General features: G+C 37.4%; 1 protein-coding gene across 2 annotated transcripts in view; it reads right to left on the minus strand.

Moving 5' to 3' along the window:
• Window positions 1–2,886, minus strand: part of PLA2G4A (phospholipase A2 group IVA) — a 172,122-nt gene extending 169,236 nt beyond the window's left edge. For both annotated transcript variants that reach the window (XM_010590939.3, XM_023549183.2), the window contains exon 1: window positions 2,761–2,886. The gene's annotated coding sequence lies outside the window, so the exon portion shown is untranslated. The remainder of the gene's footprint in view (window positions 1–2,760) is intronic.
• Between the last annotated feature and the right edge of the window lie 3,114 nt (window positions 2,887–6,000).

Raw genomic sequence — 6,000 nt, forward strand, 5'->3', positions numbered from 1 at the left:
TTAGAACTTAGGTTCATGACCTCAACCAATTTTAAACTCATCTGCCTCTTCTTCTTGACAGTCAGATGGAAAGGAGATTCATACCTGGTGGAGGTTTATGGTAGACATGACAAGGGACTGATGGACATTAAGAAATCTTAATGCAGGAGTCTGTAAAGCCTGATCCCATAACCACATGCATCCTAGGCGAGTCTCCCCAAATTGCATTTCTATAAATTCATACGTAACTTCTCTAAATTACTTATCCCAATATTTTCATAGTATTGCATCAAATACATGTAAAAAGTTCATAAAATAGATTGTGCTTTTGTTTCAATAAATAAAATATGAGAGCCTGAAGAAAACTGAAGATACCTTTTCCTTTTCCTTGTCCTTTTCTATATTATATATTTTCTATACTAAAAAAAATTAAACATTGATGATGAATTATCTTTGTAATTATCAAAATATTATTAAAAAACATAATCATACTGGGAAATATTGTTAGGAAATTTTGAATAAAAACGGTGAATATAAACCCCTCATAATAATCAACAATAACATGCACTGTATTTCCCTATTATGTTTCAATTATTGCACTCAGCAATAAAAATTATTAGCTGTCACAGGAAAAAATGATTATTATTGGGATTGTGTCTAGAATCTAGGTCACTTCATTTCCAGGCAAGGTTGTTTTTTTTTTTTTTTTTGCCATTACACCAAATAGCTTGAAAGTTTAGAACACCAATGGGAAGTAACAATTAAAAAAAAAAAAAGTTGCTGTGCAGTCAATTTGATTCTGACTCACACTGACCCTATAGGACAGAGTAGAACTGCCCCATAGGGTTTCCAAGGGGCAACTGGTAGATTCTAACTCTTGATCTTTTGGTTAGCAGCTGAGCTCTTAAACACTTTGCCACCAGGGCTCCAAGTAACAATATGGGCGCAGCAATATCCACTGCTAGACAGCTCTTTAGCTATAAGTTAAATGATTTACTAATCAGTGATTTCATAGTGTCAGAGGACTGCAAAGTTCTAAGAAATACTGCACTTTCATGTGACATGGATTGTCTTTGGGGTCTCTGAACTTCCTAGAAGTGTTTCCAAAGTTGTGTGTATTGGAGGAGTATATGTGCATATGTGTGTTATTCTGGGGAGAGGTACATAGCTTTCATACAATTTTTAAAGGAGCCTGTGATAAAAAAAAAATATGTATATAACTGAAGTTATAAAATATACAAGCAAAAGAAAGGGAAAAAAACTGATGGTAAATAAAAGGCATACAAGAGGAAAAGAAACCACAGCTATTTCTGTCTTCCTCTTTTTTATCCCTGGAATTTATTTTTCAATATGTGAATGATTCCAGTTGAGGACTTTGCTTTCTAAGCAGGGCCACTAGGAATTACACTGCTGGGTTAACAACACAGGCCAAATTCTCTCTATGAAATGGACTGTATTAAGTACTAAAAAAAATCTATTTGACAATTTTCGTTTTCCTAATTAAACATAATGCAAAATACTTTAAAGTGACTTAAAATGTTACAAAGAAACAGTGCCTTCTCCCATATAAAGGTTTTCCCCCACAGGAAGTTTGTAAAGTTGTTTCGACCAGATTATACACTTCTCTATGCATTTCACAATGATTGCTTAATTTAAAATTTGCCTCTTCCGCTGCTCAGTGAATGAAGCAAATGCCAGTCTTTAACCCTAACATCAAATTTGATGGGTGAGTTTGAAGGACCCCTGAGATGTAATTTGGAAACTCCTCACAGGGTTTATTTCACCAGCACTCCCTGCAAATATCTCTTTCCAAATAAATGCAACGAACAGAAACAGAGCAAAGCACAAGTCCTCCTAGACCTAAAGAATGGCATTTGCCAATATCATGACTTTAGAAATGACACCTATCCAAATGGTATGTTTTAATACTCTCCGTCTGCCCTCGCTGAATCAACGCTTGCGTCATCAACCAGTTTAAGAAGCGTTTCACGTTCCAGTTTTTGAGGTGCAAACAATTATTTTAAAACTAAAATGGTTTAAAGTTGTAGGAGAATTTAGATACCTTAAAAAAAAAAAAAAACCTTAAGCCATCATTATTTCAAAACCCAAAGCTTTCCTCCTGCTTTTTCTGAAACAGCCTTACTAAAATAGTTTTCACTATTCACTAAGGTTTAACTTAATATTTGATCCAATCTTTTCAAAGAGCGACTTTTGAGCTCCGTTCTCCTGGCATGTCAAATAACTGAGGGGAAGGAGAATCAGAAAACCAGTCGGTTTACAATTACCCGGTATCATCTTTCTTTTCACGCAACATTACTGCACTTTAAATACCTAGCAATGCTTTACATATGACTATTTTGTTTTTAATTGAAACGTGAGACAACATGGTCCGTCGCTAAACGTGCTTAGCGCTGTCAAACAGCGCGCTGCTCAGGTCTGGGGATCAGTAACCATTGGGTGACCATCACGTGGAACACTAATAAGGCGCCACCTAAATGCCGTTTTGAAAGTTAGTTTTCGGGGCTGCAGCGGAAAGAAACACCCTATCATTGGATACCACATAGCATTTAGACCCCAGGAAGCAAATTGGCACTTGTAGAAGGAAATTTAGGTCCTTGATCTGTGTCTCATTTGAAAAGGCAGAGGACGTGAGGAAATTTTAAAGCAGTGAGCATTAAGTTTCCCTTCTTTCTTCCTCCCAAGTAAACTGTAAACAAATTAGGGGGCGGAAGCGTGGAGAAAGTTGATCAGGGGAAGGGTAAATATAAATACATAGCTTACAGTTCTCAGAGTTACATGGGATTCTTCAGGCTCCTCTATCCTTTTAGCTTTCAGTCAGGATCCCTTTTTCAGTCCCGACTACCGACAATTTAAAGAAAGTCTTACCCTTGGCGGGAGGAGCTAAAATGTGGGCGGGTCTCCTCTTTCTTTGCAGATGTTTTAAGGTGGAATTTAAGAGGAAGAAGGAAAAAAGGCATTGCTCACTTAGAAGTTAGTATCTGAAACGTAAATGTTTGGTTGTCAGAGACCGGAGTTTGAAGCCAGAAAGTGTGTTTAAATAATGCGTGTGTTAACCGAGCCTAAATTATATGTATGCTGGCATGTGTGTCTCTGGACCTACTCTCTGTCCTTAAGCAGTCACTAAACTCAAAAAAGCCCAACCCATTGCCTTCCAGTGGAATCGGACTCAAAGCCACCCCATAGGACACGGCTGAACTGCCCCATAGGGTTTCCACGGCTATAAACCTTTACGAAAACAGACTGCCTTATCTTTCTCCCAGTAAGTAGTCACTACTTCCTTTTTTTTTTTTTCCAAACAAGTAAGAACAAAATTGAAAAGACACAGAATAACCTAGAGTGTATTTGCGTTCTTTAAAAAAAGGGAAAGCTTATAGCAAACCAAAAGCATCATATACATTTTAATGAATATAAGATCATTTTTAATATCAAACGTGTTCAGATATTTCTTTTCCAAACTTCAAGGCACCAATGCTTGATAACCATTTGTTTATAAATTTAAAATTAAAGACACGCCAAGTAAGGTAATGTGTAAGTTGAAAATTAGGGGAGAAAATCTTAAATTGAAATGTAAATTCAAATATCAGGTATCACTGAAATGAAAAAGGTCCAAATTTTATTTTATACAGATTCCCCAAGAATAAGTGTCTTTTAAACATTAACATATGCTCATTCACTGTCTTTTGTTTTTCAAACACAAAGCTTCTATTTTTGTCTTTAATCAAATACTGAACTCACTTTCCTTTTATAAAATTCTTATGTTTAAAATAAAATTTCTGCAGGGTTAAAATAAAATAAAAACTTCTGGTCTGGATTAAATATATGGGGAGATGTTTGCCTCTTTCCAAACCCATTGCCTATAGGTTAGAGTAGAACTGTCCCATATGGTTCCCAAGGGGCGCCTGGTGGAATCAAACTGCTGACCTTGTAGCTCTTAACCACTAAGCCACCAGGGCTTCCTGCCTCTTTCCGGGCATTTTAAATGAGGCTGGCTTGTCTCTATACTTATAGTGAATAAAAGCTTCTGTAAGGGTATGTAGCTCTCTCTGAAATCCGTACAGACCACCTTCCCGTTCTGTGGTTCTGTGACTTCCATGTCCCCATTCATTTGGTCCCATATCTACACTCTCAATGTTCGCATAGACTCCTACCTGGAGGATTCAACTTCAGATTTGCTGTCCTCCCTTATTCTTTGTATTTCCTCCAAAAAATATTTCCAACACTGGCTTACTAACTCCAAGAATTTCTACCTCTTAGGTGAGAGAAGAGCCTGCCTTCACAGCCTGCCTTGGTCTGTAGAGTCAATTAGATTTGAAGATCTCTCTTTGCTGAACCTTTTCGTGAACAAAGAAGATCAGGCAGGAAAATGCATACTTGTGGGACTCAGCTGAAACTGAGCAACACTCTAACAACCTCTTTAAGTCCAATTGTACTGTTTTCATTACTTCCAGTCAATTTTCATACTTTTTGCTCTTAATTATTAACATCTTTTAAAAATGTAGATTGAACAATAATCTAATTTTAGCACTGAACAACTCAGCAGAATGAACAGCTAGAAAGCTCCAAATTAACTGACAAGGAAGTACCTACTTGTCAAAAATCCGTGGTTCAAAAAGCAGAAAAAAAAAAACCCTGAAGTTTTATGATACTTTTCCCTTCTTTTATGTGCAGTTCTGTTCTATCTTTTTTCTTTTACTTCCAATTTATCCACCCTGTACTCTAACTGGAAACCCTGGTGGCGAAGTTGTTCAGAGCTATGGCTGCTAACCAAAAAGTTGGCAGTTCAAATCCACCAGGCACTCCTTGGAAATTAATAAGCCAGCTGGCCCATAGAAGAAAGTAACTTACCTTGTGAAGTTTTTTTGGCATCCAGCTAGTTGACCTCCATCTTTCATGCAAATTGACACAGAGACTGTTCTCCTTACACTTTTTGCCCCTAAATTCCACGAAAATAATCCTACTCGTCCTTCAAGGCTCAGTTCAATTATTATCGAGTCTGGAAAATTTCCCTGCCTATTTCCCTTTCCAGTAGAATTAACCATTCCACTTCAGTCAAAATGCTAATAGAGCACTGATCAATTTGTATTGAACTTAGCTATAAAAGAATATATATATATATAAAATGCTCCAAGAGGGTAGGAGACAAGCCTTTTTCATCTTAGTAAACCCTTATCCCACCCGAAGTCCTAACATAGGAGGAGTTTTTTGGATGGATGGAAGTTTGCTAAATTTAATTGTTATTGGTGTCAAAGACATCTTAAGACTGACGTACAAGTAGCACCGAACTTGCCACTGCCATCATTAATAAAGAAGAGGAAGCTTATCTTTTTACTTTCCACACTAATTAAATTCCTGAAAATATGAAGTTGTTGTAGTTACAATAGGTATTTTTTTTAGGTGACGTCAAATTGGTTCTGACTCACCGTGACCCTATGTACCACAGAGTGAAAAGCTGCCCCAATCCTGCATCGTCCTCACAGTCTTTGCTATGCTTGAGCCCATTGTTGCAGCCACTGTGTCAATCCATCTTATTGATGGTCCTCCTCTTTTTCACTGACCCTTCATTTTACAAGCATGTTGTCTTTCTCTAGGGACTGGTCCCTCCCGATAATATGTCCAAAGTATGTGAGATGAGGTCTCGCCATCCTTGCTTCTAAGGAGCATTCTGGCTGTATTTCTTCCAAGACAGATTTGTTCCTTCTTCTGGCAGTCCACGGTATATTCAGTATTCTTCACCAACACCATAATTTAAAGGCATCAATTCTTCTTCCGTCTTTCTTACTTTTTGTCCACCTTTCACATACATGTGAGGCGATTGAAAACACCATGGCTTGGGACAGGCCCAACTTAGTCGTCAAAGTGACATCCTTACTTTTCAACACTTGAAAGTCTTTTGCAGCAGATTTGCCCAATACAACGTGTCATTTGATATCTTGACTGTTGCTTCCATGGCGGTGATTGTGAATTCAAATAAAATGAAGTCCTTGACAACTTCAATCTTTT

The sequence above is a fragment of the Loxodonta africana genome, chromosome 25 (assembly GCF_030014295.1).
Source record: "Loxodonta africana isolate mLoxAfr1 chromosome 25, mLoxAfr1.hap2, whole genome shotgun sequence".
Classification (NCBI taxonomy): Eukaryota; Metazoa; Chordata; class Mammalia; order Proboscidea; family Elephantidae; genus Loxodonta; species Loxodonta africana.